Genomic DNA, 21,154 nt, shown 5'->3' on the forward strand with positions numbered 1-21,154 from the left:
GTTTGATTTCTCCTATGTGGGTTCTCCAAATGTCATGCCACTAGTCAAACCACTTTTCAAAAGCAGCAGAAGGAACTGTCATTAAAAAATGATCTAAGACTAGAGGAATTGTTACTGGAAATTCCCATGTAAAGGAAAAGGAGTGGGTGGGCTTAAATAAATAAATGTACATGGGCAGAGCCAGAGCATAGATGAATAAAGAAAGAAATGTTCTCCCAAGCCCACACATTAGCAGAGAGACAGGTTATGCCCAGGCTCATAAAGAGCTTGAGAATCTGGAGACACTTCTGTGAAGTCTGTGGGTCTGCAGCCCCTGCTCTGGCATCATTGAGGCTCATAGACGGGGTCTGGATATTGAAATTATGTGCACATTTTCCTGCACCTAGACTCAAGGGCAAGAGAGGATGCCTTCTACCCTGTAATCCAGAATTGTATAAAAAGAAGAACTGAGATGGTAACATGAAGATTTTCTTTAATAAAATTAATAAAATAGTATGTCCACAAAAAAAAGATAGCATCATAACAACTGAATCACCACCTTCCCCTCTAACTCACTGTGACCCTCCAGCTGTTCCAGTCATCAAGGATTCAAATGTGACACAGCAAACCCCTGACCCATCCTTCCTTATGAGAAGACCTGTCAGCAGAACAGCTTTGCTAGTCTCTGAGACTAGTCACTTCAGGAGAAAGATGGGCAATTTTAGACCATCACCATGCTGCGGTTGGGGTGGTCAGGGGTGGGTGGGGTACAGAATTTGAGTCAATCTAAGGAAGACTTCCAACTCCAGGTGTGAACTGGTCCTCCTCTGACCAGTTTCTACAGCAGTAAAATGGCCATTACAATAGTACCTGCCCTATTCCACTGAGTCCTTATAAGAAAACACAAGAAAAAGCACTTGGTGTATATAAACATAGAGTAAATGTAAGTTTTAAAAAAAAAACAAAAACATTCTTGTAATAGCCATCATTCAAATAGTATCAATTTATTTTTTTAACTCAGTAGCTCAAAAATCTACCCTTCCCCAGCCCCTAATCCTGAGGATGTTGAGGGACAAGTGTTTCACAAAACCTAACAAGAGAAATACTGAATTTGAAGCAAGTTTCCCAACATGCATATAGAAGTATGGTCCTTTTTTCAGAAGCTTTCTTGGATGAGTTCCCAGTGACAGGCCTCAAGATGAGAAGTGGTGTGCGGGTGATTTGTGAAGGAAGTGCTACCAGAGAGACCAGGGATGGAGTGGGCAACACAAGACGTGAAAGGGAAAGAGCCCAGCCAGGGTGTGGGCCAAGCCCCTGAAAGGACAGATCTCCTTAGGCACAGGGTGTGGTGCTCAGAGCTGCCCCTCCCCAAGGAAGCTGAACTTAAACACTTCCTGCCACCCCTGCCCACAAACCCACCCTCCTCCAAAGAAAACTTTTTTGTATTTAAATTCTTAGGGCTTTACTTTATGCCTTCTGGGTTTTGCATATAATATTACTATGTACTAAGTTATTTTATATACTGTTAATCTGCTTCTGGATTTTTCAATTCACTTTTCTGTCTTTCTTGTATCAGTTCTACAGTTTAAACACTATAACTTTGTTTTCATACATGCTCCATTTTTTTTTTAACTATTCTCATGCATTGATTTTTCCAACCATCGTTCCCTTACCAACCTAAAGGAGAATGTTCAGTCCTTCTCTTTCTAGCTCTCTGAGGCAGGTGACAACACGGCCTGTTCTTGACACTCTCTTCCTGAGAAGATTCTGGATTCTCCTGTCCTCCTCAGGCCATTCCTCTTTAGTTCTCTGTACCAACTCCTCCCCCACCCTATGCCTCAGGCTCTGGGGGAGGCCCTCTCTGTTCCACACCTCTTGGGCTCTCACTGAGGCCCCTCTAGCCTCTGTGCTAGTGCTTCAGCCTGAACTCCAGGCAGGCCTCCAACAGCCCCACTCACACGTGTGCATGGGCCTCTCCTCTCACAGATCACAGAGGCACTCAGACCCCACAGAGATGAGATCACTAACATATATCCACACTCACACTCCATGCCCAGCCTGCCTAGTGGGATGATGCAAGCAAAAAGAGGCATTTTGCCCCATTTCCATGGTGGCTAAGCACTGCACATACCAGTCCGGAAAGAATGTGCTCTGTACCCTGGGACAGACCAAGATTCCAAGGTCATTTTGTCTGGTTCTGGCCCCAAACAAATTAAATAATTTTTCACAAACCTGAACTCCCTACTTAAAACAAATTCATCCCCAGGATTGTTATGCTGTTCTGTAAAAGCACATCATAACCTTTGTAAATAGGATAATCATGTGAAAATCTGCCATTTTTCTACCATGAGAGAAGTGTACAATGAAGTTACACTTAATAACCTTATAATTGTGCAGCGTTCTTTTCCATTTAAACAATTGTGGTTTTTCAGAAAGAGAAATCAGGAAACAATTCCACCCACAACTGCATCAGAAAGAATAAAATACCCAGGAATAAACCTAACCAAGGAAGTGAAATACTTATACCCTGAAAACTACAAGACACTCATGAAAGAAATTAAAGAAGAAACCAATAAATGAAAAAAAATCACATGCTCGTGGAAAGGAAGAATATTGTCAAAATGGCCATCCCGCCTAAAGCAATCTACAGATTCAATGCAATCCCTATCAAAATACTGACAGCTTTCTTCAACAAACTAGAACAAATAGTTCTAAAATACATATGGAACCACGAAAGACCCCAAATAGCCAAAGCAAACCTGAGAAGGAAGAAGAAAGATGGGGGGATCTCGCTTCCCAACTTCAAGCTCTACTACAAAGCCACAGTAATCAAGAAAGTTTGGTACTGGCACAAGAACAGACCCACAGATGAGTGTAACAGAATAGAGAGTCCAGATATTGACCCAAATATAAATGGTTAATTAATATACAAAAAAGGAGCCATGGATATACACTGGGGACATGACAGCCTCTTCAACAGCTGGTGTTGGCAAAACTGGACAGCTACATGTAAGAGAATGAAACTGGATTATTGTCTAACCCCATACACAAAAGTTAACTCCAAATGGATCAAAGACCTGAATGTAAGTCATGAAACCATAAAACTCTTATAAAGAAACATAGGCAAAAATCTCTTGGACACAGACTTGAGCAGCTTCTGCATGAACATAACCCCCAGGCAAGGGAAACAAATGCAAAAATGAACAAGTGGGACTATATCAAGGTGAGAAGCTTCTATACAGCAAAGCACATCATCACTAGAACAAAAAGGCATCCTACAGTATGGGAGAATATATTCATAAATGACATATCCAATAAGGGGTTGACATTGAAATTATATAAAGAGCTCAGGCACCTCAACAAGAAAAAGCAACTAAGCCAATTAAAAAATGGGCAGAGGATCTGAACAGACACTTCCCCAAAGAAAAAATTCAGATGGCCAACAGGCACATGAAAAGATGCTCCACATTGCTAATCATCAGAGAAATGAAAATTAAAACCACAATGAGATATGATCTTACACCAGTTAGGATGGCCAACATCCAAAAGACAAACAACAGCAAATGTTGGTGAGGATGTGGAGAAAGGGGAACCCTCCTACACTGCTGGTGGGAATGTAAATTAGTTCAACCATTGTGGAAAGCAGTACGGAGATGCCTCAAAAAACTCGAAATAGAAATGCCATTTGACCTAGGAATTCCACTTCTAGAAATTTATGCTAAGAATGAAGTAGCCCAGTTTGAAAAAGACATATGTACCCCTATGTTTATCACAGCACTATTTATGATAGTCAAGAAATGGAAACTACCTAAGTGTCCATCAGTAGATGAATGGATAAAGAAGACATGGTACATACACACAATGGAATACTATTCAGCCATAAGAAGAAAACAAATCTTACTATTTGCAACAACATGGATGGAACTAGAGTGTTATGCTCAGTGAAATAAGCCAGGTGGAGAAAGACAAGTATTAAATGATTTCACTCATCTGTGGAGTGTAAAAACAAAGAAAAAACTGAAGGAACAAAACAGAAGCAGAGTCACAGAACCCAAGAATGGACTAACAGTTACCAAGGGAAAAGGGACTGGAGAGGATGGGTGGGAAGGGAGGGATAAGGGGGAAAAGGGAGCATTATGATTAGCACTCATAATGTAGTCAGGGGGACACGGGAAAGGCAGTGTAACACAGAGAAGACAAGCAATGATTCTATAGCTTCTTACTATGCTGATGGACAGTGACTTTAATGGGGTATGTGGTGGGGACTTAATAATAGGGGAAGTCTAGTACAAATAATTTTGTTCAAGTAATTGTACATTAACAATACCAATATAGATTTAAAAAATAATAATAATAATAATAATTGTGGTTTTTATTTGGCAAGCCATTCCTTCTGAAGTTTGACTTTCTTGCATTTGTTACAGTAACCTTTTTCTCTTCTTGTTTAAAGTTCTGTCTCTTAGTCTTCCTCTAACAGTTCCATAATCCAGCAGGTTAGGGGCTCTGGTCTCTTCTCTGCCAACTCACAACTAAGCAAGCACCAGTCCTAACAGTTGTTCTACCTGACGTCTTCTTCCTCTTGGCTTCCCTGCTTCTGGAGTAGCCCAGCCCTAAAGTAACAATCCACCAGCATGTTTCCTCACTTCCATTCCAACCCTCTTCCACATCCCTCTCACCTACTTACTACCAGTCAGCTTTCTCAGCACATATTCGATCATGCTACTCCTGTCAAATCAGTCAGACTGTGAAGTTCAATAGCAGTTCTGCCTAGCACCTAAGCAGAGGCAGTCAGTAAAAATCTTTTTAACCAACTAATTAAAATCTATGTGAACATGCACATGTTCATGAATATCTGAACAGCTATCTACTCATTTTTAAAATTAAGATAGGAAAACCTATATCACATCATAGTACTGTTATGAAAATAATACAAAATAGTTATGTTACTTACCAAGTATGTTACTTCCTTACTTTCTTTTCCACTTATATCCACCAGTTTCCCAACAAATACTTTACTTGGGATTTAATCAGCCAGTATTAACTGGCAGCCTACTCTAAGCCAGGCACCTTTAAGAACAGGTGATTCAGCCATGAATTACACCTTCCTCTTTGAGCTTGCATTCCAGTAGAGAAAACAGGAAATGCACAAACAAAAATAAATATTTTTTAATATACATACACATATATTATAATTTCAGAACTATACATTCCATGAAAAAAAACTGAAGCCAAGTAAGAAGCTAGAAAGTTGAAGAAAGGAAAGGATGCATTTTAGCTGGCTTACAGAGAAACCCTTTCTGAGGTAACCCGAATGAAGTGAGCCAAGTGATCTAAGGGAAGAATTCCAGAAACAGAATCCTAAGTCCAAAGACTCTGGAGCAGCAATAAGCTTGCTACGTGAGAAAGCGGAGACACAGCAGAGTGGTTAAAAGGTTGTGGGCAGGGTGGCATGATCTGATCGGTATTTTTGCAATGACTGTCACACATGTGTAGAGTTGCTGCTGTGGGGGAACAGGGTAAGCAGAGACTCCAGACAAGGGGCTGTAAGAGGAGAGCAGCACCCTTCTTACAAGGGTGTGATGTCAGCTGTCCCTAGGGGAGAGGCGGTGGAACCAGAGAAAAGCAGGCTAATCCAGGATGTGTTTTGGATGTAAAGCTAAAAGAATTTGTCAATGGACTGGAAATGGATTCTAAGGGAGGAGAAGATCGAGATGACTACTGGGTTTTTGGCCTCCAAAACTGGTAAAATATGAAGGTGCCACAAGGTGGCCTGCAGCAGCCTGGAGGAAGCCCCCCCAAACCACCTGGCACTCCCCAAGCACCGCATGTTCTCCCGAGGCTCAGCTCCCCTCCTGCAGTTTCCTTCCCCCCAGCGCCAGCTCCTCTGCTTGGACAACTACGAGTAGCTTTGGGTTCTGTGAAGATGTTCCTAGGGAATTATTTGCTTCCTCCTTTTGTTATCTGAGAAACTGTACATGTATCTCCATTTTAACACTTACCAAATTTATTATTTTTTTATTTAAAGATCAGATTCCTCATTTAGACTTCAAACTCAAGAGGAAGGATGCAATTTTATGTTTCTTGCATCCTCAGAGTAGTTTTACTAGATTCTAGTTTGACTGGAATAGAGTCACACCCATTAACTTAGGTCTAGCTTAATTATGAAGTTTAATTTAATATAAAAATATGGTTACACACTGTTATTTTCTTAATAACATGCTAATTTGTGAGGGACAAAACATACTGGCCTTCTGACTTTGGGGGACTCTTCCACAGGTTTTATTTAGCAGAATACGATGTGATATAAGATTCACTAATACTTCATGTGTCATGTCTAGTCCCCAACAATTTGTAGGCTCTTTTAGGGGACTCATGTTTCAAACCCACTAGTGTCCTCATAATAACTAACTCAACAGCAGGCACACAGTTAACAGTTGGTGAACATTTGTATATAAACATACAGCATAGAGGGATTTTATAAAAGAAAGTCACGAGATGGACAACAAAATAAAGGAGAGAAATAGGCAAAAGGGAGAATATGATTCCTGTAATATGCAACAGGAAGAAGAGATGAGAAAGCAACTAAAAATTTCCATGTAACTAAAAATGTTTCAATGTCATGCTAAGGATCTTGTGCCAGTCATCCAGTGCTTTACAATCAGTAACAACATTATTCTATTTAGGTTATAAACACTCAGGCTTCATAAACACAAAACTACTTGTCCTCTAGTCTAAATGCATTCTGGACTAAAATTAGGAAACTAACCCCAAAACCCTAATTTCACAGGGGATTTAAATAATTACACAGATACAGGTGAACAGAGGAAACATCAAAAAGTCCCTTACCCCTTGCCCGTGAGTCCACAGCCCCACAATAACCCAGTCCCATAAAGCAGGAATCCCTAAGTTATCTGAGATTCTTTTTCACCCTTATACATTAAATCTATCACTAAGACCTTCTCAAATCTATCCAATATTATCTATTCCAACAACAGAAATACTGCTACAACCTCTCCCTAGATCTAGACTTATCCACAAATTCACCCTCTACATTGCAAGCAGAAAAATCCAACCAAAAGGCAAATCTGATCCTCTAACTCCCACTTGAAACGTCAGTCATTTCTAATACCTCCAACAATGACTTTGATACTGTGCTTCTTGGGCCCAGATATAAACCGTGCACATATATGGTCAACTGATCTTCGACAAGGGTGCCAAGAACACAGAGTGGGGATAGGATAATCTCTTCAAAAAATGGTTTTGGAAAAACTCGACAGCCACATGCCAAAGAATGAAATTGGACTCTTTGCCATACACAAAAATCAACTCAAAATGGATTAAAGTCTTAAACATAGGACCTGAAACTATAAAACTCGTAGAAGTAAACATAGGAAAAAAGTTTATTGACATCGGCCTTGGCAATGACTTCTTGGATATGACACCAAAAACACAGGCAACAAAAGCAAAAATAGGCTAATGGGATTACATCAAACAAAAAAACTCTGCACAGCAAAGGAAACAACCAATATAGTGAAAAGGCAACCTACAGAATTAGAGAAAATAATTAGAAAGCATGTATCTGATAAAGGATTAATTTCCAAAATATGTAAAGAACTCCTACAAGTCAATAGCAAGAAAAATATCCCAATGAAAAATGGGCAAAGGACCTGAACAGACATTTCTACATAGAATAAAAATGGTAATATTGTCTCCAAGGTGGCAAAACGGTCCTTGAGGTGGGGAAGATAGTACAGTGGTCTGTGACTCAAAATAACTCAACCCTACCTGACAAAACTTTATCCCTTAGCATTTAACTTCTCTTGTTAGGGTGAAATTTAATTTTGTTTAATTTCAGTTGAATTTTTCTCTTTTGCCTGAGGAAATAACAAAGAAAAGGCTGAGAAACACTGCTTCAGATGAAGAAAAGGATTTCGGACTGTATTAATTTCCTAGGATTGCTGTAACAAGTTACCACAAACTTCAAGGCTAAAATACCCAGGGATTTCAGAAACTTACTTTTTCTCAGTTTGGGAGGCCAGAAGTCTAAAACCAAGGTGTCAGTCTCCCGAGACTCTGGGGAGAGAATCCAGTCCTTGCCACCTCCAGCTTCTGGTGGCTGACAGCCTTCATGAGCTCTCTACTGTCATAAGACATTGCTTCCTTCTCTTCTGTGCCTTATGAGGAAACCTGTCATTGGATTTAGCACCCACCTGAATAATTCAGATGATCTTCTCATATCGGGATCTTTCATTACATCTGCAAAGGCCCTTTTCCCTAATAAGGAAACATTCACAGGTTCCTAGCATTTGCTGTGGACATAGCTTTTAGGGGCACCATTCATTCACCACCCCGACAAATACAAATGCTAAGGGAGGCAAAGGTGGGAAACAGGGCATGGCCAAGTGCTGCCTAGACTGCTGCAGCCTGACTCCCTGATTTCCTGTGAGCTCATTTGTCAGCCAATTGGTCCTCGACAGTCTGCAATGTCATACGCAATCATGAAAGTAATAAACAAGGAGGCCACTGGACTGAGGTGGCTCTAATGCCCTGGTAGCCTACATTATGCAGAATCGATTGCCTGTAAATGCACGTGCCCTAGAAAGTGAAATTAAAACAGTCACAAACAGCCAACTAGGCTTTCCCAAATTAGGCAACTGCTTAAGCTATAGCCAATCAAATAGTTGCCTTGCTTTGCTTCTACATCTGCTCTATAAAAGCCTTTCCCTGAGCTCCTACCAATGGAGCAATTCGTGTTTGGTACCAGTTTGAATTGAAATATTGTTATCTTATGAGGGAAGGTTTTCAGGTAGAAGGATCTTGAGCACATTTAAAGGCTATTAGGAACCATTCAAATTATGCTCTAGACTATTTTATTGATTTGAAAAGATGTTAATATATTGACTGACATAGCTCATATTGGAAAAAAATTTATATATGTGTATATATACACATAGATAATATTCTGAAAGGACGTATACCAAAGTATGCTTATCAAAGTAGATAGAATAAAAGGTTTTTAATTTTAAAAAAGAAATAGGCAAAGGCCATTCCAGGCAAAAGAAAGAATGGTTCTTAGATTCTGAATGAGTCCCTACTGAATGAGTCTTGACTCTACTGAAAATCTTGTCATTTTTAAGATGAAAGTTTACCTCACAGAAAGTACAATGCAGAGCATGTGTCTCCATATGAACTGAGCAAAGCTGGTGATCAGACCTGCTGTGCATGTCATGTTCCCTGTCCCATGCCAGCAACTGACCTGTTGTGGGGCCAGTTTCATCAGGTTCCATAAAGCCCTCTTCTTTTCAGAGAGGCCCAAAGGCATGAAACAGAATCAGGAACGATGTGATGAAAAGAGAGGGAGCCGCTACACAGGCCACCTGGGACGGCTTTCCCCATGCACCATGGTGTTACTAGGCATCTCTCTGGTGGTGTAGGAGGCATTTGCTCTCTGGCAATATCTCCATTACATTATCTCTTCAACACACCTGTGGGTGATCTCATAATGATGGCATAATTATATGTGATAGCAAATGCAAGATACCCTTTGAGCCGCTTCATAATTTCTTTATAACTGAGCTCCAGATTTGCCACTTAGAAATGACAGAGGGGAAGTAAGATAAAACTGTATTGATGAAATAAAAATAATGTTAATAATTAATGCATTCATCAAATTAAGTCAGTATCCCGTATCTCTAACAATTTTTTCACTAGAATAGGATCATATTATGTATGGAGAAAATACACCACTTAGAAGTGATCAAAAGTAAAAAAAACTATGAAATTTCAAAAGATTTCTTCAGTTTAAAATATATGGAATGTTATAAGCATCATCACTTTCAATCTTTCCTATCCAAGTATGGATTGAACCTACATTTCCCATAGAAACAGATGAGTTTTAGTCAAAGGAAATCCTATTCCATAGATGAATATTTATAATGAAATACAACTGCCCCTATAGAAGATTATGCTACCAGCCTACCTTCAGCTGGACAAGGACTTTGAGAAATATTTGCAGCTCACTGAACAAATTATTAGTTTAAGGAAAGAATGGTTTTTCCATTCTCTTCCCTGCAATAGGAGTTTTCAGGAAGCTGACCTGTTTTGGACAAACAGTACCTCTGAGTATTGGCACCATGATGCCTTTTCAAAGTACTCTAACAGCCTCCAATTGCATCAGTATTGCCGAAGCAGGTCTAACATCCATTACACAGAACTACACTCAGGCTCTGTATGAGGACTCTAAATTTTTATGGCAACCAAGCTTTAGGACTTTCCAGGTAGGTTAATTTTATTCTACAGCACCATCAGTCCCATAAGGACAATCTCCCACAATTTCCAATTTGAAAAATATCGCCAGTGTGGTAGGTGGCTTCTACAAGTGGCTGTTAATAAGCTCATCTGCAGTGATTCATGACCTGTATCACCCTCTTCCTTGAATGTGGCCTAGACCTAGTGATTCCTCCTAAGGAGCAGAATACAGCAAAAGGAACGCATGTCACTTCAGTGATCAGGTTAGGAAAGCCTGTGGCTTCTGTCTTGCTGGCACTCTCTCAGCTCCTTCTCACTTGTTCACTCTGATGAAGCAAGCTGCCAAGTGGCAGGCTGCCCCACGGATAAGCCCATGTGATGGAGCTGAGGGCAGCCCTAGGCAGCAGCCAGCAAGGAATTGGTGCCCTTAGTCCACTAGCCTTCAAAGGAATAAATCTTAGCAACAACTGTAAGAGTGAGGCTGGGGGAGGATCCCTCCCCTTCAGAGCCTGGAGAGGGCTGCAGCCCCAGCTGACACTCCAGTCACAGCCTCGTGAGCACCCTGCACCAAGGACACGCTCACACTGCAGCAGCTCCTGTTCCTTTCAGATGACAGATGGTGTTGTCTTCACCCATTATGTTCTGGAGTATTTGTTATGGAACAATGGACAACTAACACAGTCACCAAAGCCACAAAACAATAATAAATAGTTAGCATTTAGCAAGAGTTTATTACATGCTGAGCACTTCAAAAGCCCTTTCCATGCTGCAAGTGCAAAGAAGCAGATCAAGCAAGTTATCACCAAATAGTAATAATATTCTCAAAATAAAATTTTTTTTATTTTAGGAAGTTATTAGACCATGTAATGAAGTATCTAGGGGTAGCTCTTCAGGGACAGTGGATTGCTCAAATGATGTCAGGAATCTGTTTTCTCCCTGCCTGCCTCTCAATTCTGCTTCTCAATGAGCTGGTTTCATTCTAGGCAGGTTTTATCCAAGTATTGGGAAATACAGGCACCAATGGCACCAGAACTACATTCTACCAGTTAGTAACTGTGGTGGAAAACAAGCACTGCTTTTCTAAATAGTTTTAGCAAAACTCCTGGAGCCAACTCACATTGGACAGTTGACATGCTTGAACTGGAGCAGACACAGTGGGCAGAGGGATAGAACTGGCCAGGCCTGGGCTGTGTTCACAGACCTGGGACTGGATACAGATCCAGCCCTATCCAAATCGCAGAGACTGAGAATGAGAGAGATGTATTTTCCCAAAGAAAAGAGGACATGAATGGTGGACAAGAGAAATAAATTCTGCTACATTCCCTTCTTGATAGCCCAGCATTCACACTTCACACACACACACACACACACACACACACACACACACACACACACACACACACACACCCCTTCCTTTTTTCCATATATACACTTTCAGAAATGCTCCCACTTAACATACATGAAATTCAAAAAGTACCCACTCATTCTAAGGGAAGACAACCAGGACCTTTCTGGTTACAGCATGGGGCTGCCAGCCTGGGCCTCAGGTGGTTTGCTGTCCTTGCGGTCTGGTGAATGTGTGGCTCCTCCAGGCTGCCTGTCCGTGGTTAAATGGTGCTCCTACCACAAACATGTTCTACACTCAGTGATGAGGAAAAACAAGGTGACTATCTGGATCCCTGACCTCCAGCAAAGACTGCCACTCCTGTCAGTGAAGTAAATGCTTTGCTCCAGGATCCGACCATGACTAAGTGTGCAGTCTGGAAACTGCCCTCCTCTGGATCTTCACAACTGCCTGAGGGGGGCCTCAGTGAGGATTTCCTCTCCAGACCTGCATATCTTCGGCCTCCTTTGCCTGAGGGAAGAGTGCTGGCTGAGCTTTGTCAGGCTTAGGGGTTGTCTGGCAATTCAGCTCCATTTACACTTGACTCACTCGGCTGCCAATCCATTTGTTTTCTACCACATTCTCATGAGTTAGAAATCAAGTCAGATTTTTGTAGATTAACAGTCCATTAACCTACTTCCTGCCACCACACACTGAAATGTTTGTGCTTCTTACACACACATCTCTCAGTTCTGTCGGTTACATTGACCCTTTAGGATATGTCCTTTTACTTGGGATAATGCAAAATAATTTAAATTTGTCAGTAAGTACTTTACTCAACTTTTGAAAAATTGTAAAATTCTTTGTCAAACAAACCCCTTACTGTGATCTCCAAGAAAGTTGTTTTACAGAGAATGCCAGAAAGGCCAATCAATGCTACTATACCATGATAGCACATAAATACACACACACACACACTTCATATATGAAAAAATTGTTTACTAGGATCTCACCAGCACTGGGTGTGCAACATTTTATGAGCAGACTTACTTCAAGTAATTAACAAATTTAACAAGATAAAAGAATTTTCAAATAAATGGTTTTAAGGAGAAAGAAGTTTCCAAAGACACAGAATTAAAGTATGGGGAAAATGCTAGGGAGAACTTAACAAATGTTCAAATGAAATGTTTCCTCCAAGGTTTGACACCAGAATAGAAGATGCAAAAATGAAAGTGGAGAACAAAAGAAAAGGGTTGGTGGGCTTAAATGACATCTTTAAAGAAAATGAGAAACAAAATGATTTGGTCTGCAATGTGCTCTGGCTTAGAGTAGGGAGACGTGGAGGCCAATCCCAAGTGTACTCCTTCATGTAGCCCTTGGACACATCACCTGATATCTCATGCACTTTTCCCCATTTACAAAATGAAGAAGACAAAATGGGCAGAAGGACAAGATAATCTTGATAGTTCCTTCCAGCTCCCAAAACTGCACAGGTCAATTTGAAACTACCTGTACCACCTATTCTATTTTCATTCTAAGAGTCCAGAACAAACACCAGGTCCCTAGACCCTCAGACCAGTGATAGTTCAACTATATCTTCACATTGCCCCCAGGGAACAGTTTTATAACTGTCAAGAGATTTATTGCCCTGCCCTGACACACTTGGTCACTTGAGGAAATTATTTCTCTTTTCATAAAAAATTTAACAGCTTTATTGAGAAAGAATTCACATACCATACAATTTACCCACTTAACATGTACAATTTAATGATTTTTAGTACATTCCAGGGTTGTGCAACCATCACTACAATCAGTCTCACTTGGCATGTTCTCAAGGGTCATCCTCATCATTTCTCAGTATTTCATCCCTCATGGCTGAAGCACATTCCATTGTACAGATAGGCCTCACTTTGTCTACTGAGTCACCAGTGGATGGGCCTGCAGGTTGATTCCGACTATTGGACATTTGTATGCAGGCCTTGTGAGAACACGTTTCACTTCTCATGCTTTGGTAGGAATCCAGGAGGGAATTCCTGGATCATAAGGTAACTCTATGTTGAACATTTTTAGGAACTACCAGGCTGTTTTCTGAAGTGGTTGCAACATTTCCCATTCTCACCACCAATGTATGAAAGTTCATTTCCCCACTTTTTATCTTTTTTTTTTTAATTAAAGCCAACCTATTGGGTGTGAAGGGGAATCTCATTGTGATTTTGACATACCTTCTCCTAATGGCTGATGTTGAGCATCCTGTCATATGCTTATTGGCCATTTGTGTATCTTCTTTGGAGAAATGTCTATTAAGACACATCACTCATTTTTAACTGTTTTTTTTTATTTGGGAGAATTATTGCTATGTTCTGGATACAAGTCCCTTATTATGTACATAAAATCTGCAGTATTTTCTCCTATTTTGTAGGTTGTCTTTTCACTTTCTTGATGATGTCCTTTGAAGAAAAACTTTTCATTTTGATGAAGTCCAGTTTACCTAGTGTTTTTTTTGTCACCTGTACTTTTGGTATTGTTATCTAAGAAGGTTTTGCCTAATCCCAGGTCAAAAAATTTTATTCCTGTGTGTCCTTCTAAGTTTTCATAGTTTCAGCTCCTAAATTTAGGTCTATGATTCATTTTGAGTTAATTTTTTTATGTAGCATGATATATATAGAGGTCCAACTTCCTTTTTATGCCTGTCGCTATCCAGGAGTTCCAGTACCACTTGTTGAAAAGACAATTACTTCCCCATTGAGTTGTTTTGGCTCCTTGTAAAAAAAATCAAAGGACCATTACTGTATGGATTTATTTCTGGGCTCTCAATTCTATTTTGTTTATCTATATATCTATCCTTAGACCAGCACCACAGTCTTCATTTTATACCTTTATAGTAATTTCTAAGTTAGGAAGTGTGAATCCTCCAACTTTGTTCTTTTTTTTTTCTTTTTGAGATTGTTGTACATATTCTGGGTCCCTCAGAATCTCATATGAATTTAAGAATAAACCTGTCAATTCCTGCAAAATAATAATTGCTGGAATGTTGATAAGGATTGTGCTCATTTTGCATATCAGTTTTAAGAGCCTGGGATCATTTTATGAAAGGAAAATTCTCCAGTTCATAGTCCCCAGTAATATATACCTGAGGGCCTTACATCTGTGCCCCCAGACCCAGCAGAGGCTACCTCAGCATTAGATACCTCTTGAGAAAAAATTTTTATGTTCTACCTTTTTATACTCTGTTAATAATTGTACTTTCTTATGCATTTTACAAATATGAAGTGTGATGTTAGAAGATCGATAATTCTTGTCTTAATTACTTGATGACTAAGTTACCTCATAAGAAAGTTGCCTTAACTGATTCTACATGCCATAAGTAAAAAAGTGTAATAATCCTTGGGCTTAAGTTTGGATATCAATTTAGCACACATTTCAAGCCACAAAGCTGACTGCTAAAAAAAAATGACCATTTAAGAAACTGAGATAGATAAGGCAGATCATCCACCTCTCGATTGCATAGCTCAAGATTGCCAAGATTCCCTATTATGCACCACTAATACAGAATTTTGCCAAGCAGCCTATTTCTTTTATCATTATATACTAAGCAATAGATCACTTGAATCATCTTTTGGTTTGGATTTAGAATTAAATTTGAATTAGAATACATTACTACCTGTAGAGGGCAGTCATAACATACCTAGACATTCAAAATCAGAGGTTCAACCTGGAATAGAACATTAGAGATCTGTGGATAAGCAGCTGATCCACAAACCATATAATCCTTTTGCTTTGATTAATGTAACTTTCCAGGGAGGCCTCTAGCAAATGGAGAGATGGCCCAGCACCAACCCAACAAGGAGAAATAGACTGCCACTGGGCTAGTGTTAAATCATGGTACAGGACTCATTTGGAGCCTTTATTGTAAGAACATACCCAGGCTTTCCCAAGACAACCAAGAGTGCCTCCAGAAACAATTCTCCAGTCAATTTATATGGAAGCAATTTCTGCCCCTGCCCAGGGCTATAATGCAAACATTCACCAAACCATGGAAAATGAAGAAGGCATCAAGGCTGTTCATGATGTCAAGGTAAGATGATCTCCCCAATCCATGATCCTTTCTCGACAAGGAAAGGATTTATCCAAAAAGAATATAAAACCATAAACAAGGTTTAGTGCCACTGCTCACTTTATCTTATTGACGGTTTGTCAAAATGTTTTCAGACCAATCCCAAGAGAAAAATTAGAACCTTGATGATAATTACGTGATATGCCCAGTTTCCTCCAACCTAAACAGTTTCCCTCTACCAAGACAATTATTTATCTATTGTTTGTTGGTTTCAGGAGGTAATGTTTTAAGAAGCAGAAAACCTAGATATATATTTTTGTTGCTGTTGACATTAACCCTTGGAGGCTTTTTCTGATATAAAAAGTAAATCCCACATCATAAGGAAAGAAAAATTATAGACTGCCTTCTACAAAAACAGCTTCAGAAAAAAGTTGACAAGCTAATATGCGAACATAAGAACATTAAGGAGCTAAGGGGTGTTTTTCCTAAGTTCTTATCTTCCTAAGGTGAATTTCTAAGCATGAATTCCTACCATTAGATAACATTATTTCCCCAAAGGTTGACAATTTTCCTGCTCAGTGTTTTGTTTATCTTTGCAGGAAGTACAGTTTAAGTCTGTAAATCCTCGTAACTATTAATAGAACCATCTCTTAAAAGGCTATTTGGAGTACAGGGATATGAACATGTGTAACACCAAATGAATACTGATCAGATCTCATAATTAAATGCTGCAAAATTATACAACAGCAAACCTGTCCAAGTACTTTAACATTAGAAGAGTTATCTGTCCCTCTGCCACGGCTCAGATTCTCATAATAATCAGCATGCTTTTGCAGACTCTGTAGAATTCTCTGGATCTGCCCTTTCTCCTGATGCTATTTTAACCAACTGGCACAAAGATAAGAAAGTTACTATTATTTTTTTAAAGTCATTACGAAGCTTTTCAGTAGAAATGTACTGACCTTTACTTTTGAGCTTCAGACATGTATGAACAAATAATACATAAATTTCCACACCAGCTGTTATCACCTGGTACTGGGTCTTTAGAAAACTAGAATGACATACGATGTAGTGGCCAGAAGTCCTTAATTAATGGACATCAAAATGTAGGCATCACATGCAAAAGAGGACTCCAAAGAGTAGAATGCATCTAGATATCTAGAAGCCAGTGATAAAACCCTCCAAAATCCTCGACCCAAGCCTATAACCTTATAAAAAATTTAACCCAAAATGGGTCACAGACTTCTTAAATGTACAACTGTAAGTAAAACTATAAAAGTTTTAGAAAAAAAAAGATAGGAAACCTATGTGATCTAAGGTTGGGCAGAGTCCTTAGACATCAAAAACACAGCCCATAAAGGAAAAATTTATAAATTGGACCTCAACAAAAACAAAAACTTTTGCTCTGCCAAGATGCTACTAAGATGATGAAAAGACAAGCTATAGACTTCAAGAAAATATTTGCAAACCTCATATCTGACAAAAGCCTTGTATCTAGATATATAAACCTCTCCAAATTCAGGAGTGAAAAAACAAACAATCCAGTAAGAATACAGGCAAAAGACATGAACAGACACTTCATCAGGGAGCATATACAAACAGCAAATAAACACATGGAAAGGTAGCCAACATCATTAGCCATCAGGGAAATGCAAAGTAAAAGTACCATGAAATATCACTACACACCTATCAAGATAGCTAAAATAAACAATAATGAGAAAACCAGTGCTGGCAAGGATGCATAAAAACTAGAAAAACTAGATCACTCATACATCACTGGTAGAAATGCAAAATGGTACAGCCAAGTCTGAAAAACAATTTGGCAGTTTCTTATAAAACTAAACATGTAATTATCATATGGCCCAGCAATTTCACTCTTAGACATTTATCCCAGGGAAGTGAAAACCTATGTTCACACAAACTGCATATGCTAATGTTCATAGCAGCTTTATTCATAATAGTCAAAAACTGGAAACAACCCTGAAGTCATTAAAGGGATGAATAACTAAACAAACTGTGGTGAACCCATGCTATGGAATACCATGAGGAAACTGAAAGGAATCAACTATTGATACACAAAAGGAATGAATGACTGACATCTGCCCCTTGGATAAATCTCAAGGGAATGACATTGAAAGAAAAGCACCAACCCCAAAAGGCCACATAGTATCTGATTCCATTTACATAGCACTCTTGAAATAAAATGATAGAAATGGAGAGCAGATTAGTGGCTGCCAAAGATGAGGATGGGGACAGGGTGGTGAATGTAGCTAAAAAAGGGTAATACAAGGGACCCTTGTACTGATGGAACAGTTTTCATTATCATTTTGGTAGCATTTACTCAAGCTGACACATATGATAAAATTGCATAGAAACACACACACACACAATCACACACACATGCACAATAGTGCATGTAAAACTTTTGAGATCTGAATTACCTCTATGAACTGTACCAGTGTTTCTTAGTTTTGATATTGTACAATCATTATGCAGTTCTATTGGAGACACTGAAGGAAGCATCCTTTATACTTCAGAAAATAATGTATATGTTTAAAAATATCAAAATAAATTAGTAAACAAGAAAACAGAAATAGATTCATAAACATAGAACAGACTGGTGGTCGCCAGAAGGGAGGAGAATGGGGGATGGGTAAAATAGGTGAAGGGAATAAAGAGGTGCAAACTTTCAGTTATAACAGAAATAAGATACGGAGATGAAAGTACAGCCTAGGGAATATGGTCAAAAATATTGTAATAAGTTGGTATGGTGACAGATGGTAACTATACATATTTTGGTGTTTAGTAATATATATAATTGTTGAATCACTATATTATACACCTGAAACCAATAGCATATTGTATATCAACTATACTTCATAAAAAAGGGCATGTATATATACATACATACATAAAGGATGGTGTAATATACACCTGTACTTTTCAATTGACTTGAAAGATGTCAATCCTCTGAAGTTAAAAAGTTCAGTCATTAATTATATTTCATTAATTACCATAAAAGGGGCTTCTGGGAAAATTCAGTTCTTCATTTCATTGGGAATATCATGTAAAATTCAAGTGTTTGCTAACTAAAACACAATGTGTGAGCATCTTCATTTTCAACCCTAGAAGTAAAGATTTTTCTACTCTAAAAATAACAATGTACAAAAAAGATTCACACTCTCCTGTTCTTCAAAGTTTTATAAAAAACTTTGAAATATAAGTTTTGGCTGTTTGCCAATATTTTAAACTTTTAAATAATTGTCTTTCAGGGTTTTACATTAATGATTGGGTTTTCTCACTGGATTATATTTTCAGAGCCAACATCTCCACTGACTCCACAAAGTGATGTGTTTAAGCAAAAATAAATAGTGTTTTACTGAGTTTCTTAGCTCTTCTGTAGTTATAGCATTATGTAGTTTTCTAATGTAACCTGAGTTTTCTTTTGCTCCTGAGAATGGAAACCTAGAGTTTCTGAATACACAGATAAATGGCAGTGATTCTAAAATTGGCAGCTCTCTCACCTTCTTACATGTGACCAGTCTCATGAGGCTAAGACACAGGGCACAGGGATGTGCCAGAGGTGGTAGTATTAAAGAAAGAACAGGGAGGGGTGACATGTGGGCAGTGTGTTGAGAGCTGAGAGAATGTGGTCACCAGCACATGGAGACATCTGGAGACTTCTAGAAATTAGTGAGCAAACTCCAGATGAGGAGGATGGGGTTCTGCTCTGGTCAGTGGGGTCAGCTCAGACCCCCTACTCAGGGGTCAACCTACTACTGATAATGTGGCCCCATTTTATTAAACTGTAGGCAGGTAAGGCCTGAGAACCACATGTAATGCTTCCTTGACTATCTAATGAAGCTCAATGAGACCAGCTCAAATGAGACCTTGGTTAAGCTTTTTTGGAAAAAAGTTCCAAAGAGGCACATCAGTAGTGTTTCAAAGAAAATTACATGTTGCCATCAACTTGTTTAAGGTAATCAGGGGAAGAAGGAGGTGGTGGTTGAGGATGAAGCAGAATAGGCAGTAAGTGGATAATTGTCGAAACTGGGTAATGGGGGTGAGAATTTCTGAGTGTATTTGCTCTGTTTTTTAAATTTGAAGATAAACATAATAAAAAGACTTTTTTTTTTACCTCAAAGACTGTAGCTTATAATTTATCCTTTGAAGTTAAACAATAAATAAGTAAATGCCCAAATACAGTTTTCCATATTCTATTTATATACCACAGCAGGAGATGCTAGGATGCTTCAGACATTCATGGGATAGCACAATTGATAGTGACCTTTCAGAAAAATCTATAAAAATGACAAATATCCTGTCTGGGAGACTAAAAAAACATATTGTAAAAATCCTAGTTGGCCTTGGTATAATATACTGTGTGGTATTTTTTTGTTTTTGTTTTTTTCATAAATCTTACAACACTCAGATTTTAAAGTAATGGGTAGGAAAAAATATATCTAAGCCTTATTTCCACTATTCACAAAGTCTTGTAAGTGTTGGGAGAGGGAAAAAAGATGGCAGAATAGGAAGCCAAGGTGGAAACCTCCATCCACACACACACACCAAGGAAGCAACTACAGCAAATACAACTGACCCTGTAAATGACCTGAAGACTGCAGAACAGATGATCTACACCTGGTGAAGAAGAGAAGACCACACAGAGAAGTGAAAAGTGGCAGAGACACAATCAAGTGGGACCCAGCCCACAGGCAGGAGGAAGAGGAATGGAGCAGGGAGGGGATAGTGCTCAGCAACTCCGCACATCTGGCTCCGGAGATCTCCTCTGGGAACATGAGTCCACATTGCACTGGCTTCTGGTGATTAGCGGGGCTGGACACCAGGGACAGTTGGAACACACTGGGAGGCTGAGTCTCCAGCCACTTGTGGAGGACAGGCACACTCCACCAGTCCCACTGAGACCCAAAACAGAGGCAGCAGTTTGAAAGATTTGCCAGCACTGGGAGGAGTGCACAGGGGCAAGGATTGGATGGAGCTCCCTCTGCAGAAGAAAGGACAGGTGAAGGATAACTTCCCAGTCTTCCCTTGGATCACAGGTTAGGCATTCTCAGGAGCCCCATATGCTTCATCCTCTTTGCTGGCAGCTCAGGCACAAGGTGCTTCTCTTTGCACCACTGGTGCAACAGCCCAGTCAGCCCAGCAGCATCAGACTTTGCTGCCTGACAGGCAGAAGGAGGCTTTCCCAGCTTTCTCAGCCCAATTAGAGAGGGACCTGCCAGAGAAAGCTCCAAGCAATCCTTCCTCCCTGAGGTGGCCAAGCCTGGTGCCATGTGACTCACCACAGCCAGAGGCTGCCCTGTGTCAATGCTGATGCTACCGCCACTCAACTCAGTATGCTGTTTTTCTGCCTCCGTGTGACATGACTGCCTCATCCACTCTATTAACCCAGCAGCCCCACCATCACTGCAGGGCAGCCAGAGGGTGGTCCCACCGACAACAATCCCAGCAGAAGCACCCTGCTCTGATCACACAGGGCCAGCAGAGGCAAACTGCCAACCTCCGTGGACTGAGAGAGACCACTGCCA

This window comes from Manis javanica, chromosome 2, assembly GCF_040802235.1.
Source record: "Manis javanica isolate MJ-LG chromosome 2, MJ_LKY, whole genome shotgun sequence".
In the NCBI taxonomy this organism is placed as follows: Eukaryota; Metazoa; Chordata; class Mammalia; order Pholidota; family Manidae; genus Manis; species Manis javanica.